Source organism: Alosa sapidissima, chromosome 6, assembly GCF_018492685.1.
Source record: "Alosa sapidissima isolate fAloSap1 chromosome 6, fAloSap1.pri, whole genome shotgun sequence".
NCBI classification, from domain to species: Eukaryota; Metazoa; Chordata; class Actinopteri; order Clupeiformes; family Clupeidae; genus Alosa; species Alosa sapidissima.
The window spans coordinates 33,867,867-33,868,716 of NC_055962.1; positions in this window are offsets into that span (position 1 = coordinate 33,867,867).

Below are 850 nucleotides of genomic sequence, written 5' to 3' on the forward strand. Positions count from 1 at the left end.
AACACAGTGGGACTTCAGACAAAACACCCCAGGACCTTTTCAAAACAAAACCATTTGTTACTCAAACTCAATGACCAAGCTTGAACTAGTGAGATTAAGGGTCAATCTGTGTATTCTAACTTGCCTAAATATTCATGTCTGGGTCAGGTCCCATTGTTTCAAAAGCTTGATCACACTTCAACACCTCAGGCTGAGGAAAACTCCTGCGTGCGTACAGAGCTCTCTGGTGGTCGAACTGAGAATGACCACTTTAGTAATGCCTGGAGTACAGCCAGTGTTGGAATTAGAGGTTGTTGCCTTTGTGAGTTTTGCTTTGCTGCTGATGCAAGACTTCTTAATTTATTACGGATGACCAAATGAAACGGCAGCACTGACTTCTCATGATCTCATGAGAACCATCACTATTGTGACACAGATATTGATCCCTGTCACACACCAGAGAAGCCATATGTGGGGAAAAGGCTTGGATCATCATTTAAACACACACACACACACACACACACACACACACACACACACACACACAAGTACAAATACACACACACAAGCACAAATACACACACACATCCATGCACACACAAACACAAGCAAGCACAAGCACAAGCACACGCCCACACCCACACTCAAATAGAATTGTGTTCTGACATTCTGAACACCTCATTCATACCTTGTGTTAACAACAGACAGTTGTATCCTTACAATGGGCTGGTTTTCTATACATGGATTAATCCTAGTCCTGCACTACAAAAGAAAACTTCAATAGAGATTTCCTCTGGACAAAAAAAGCGATCAGTCCAGGACTATGGTTAATCCATGCATGGGAAACCGGCTGAAAATGCTGCGATTCCTA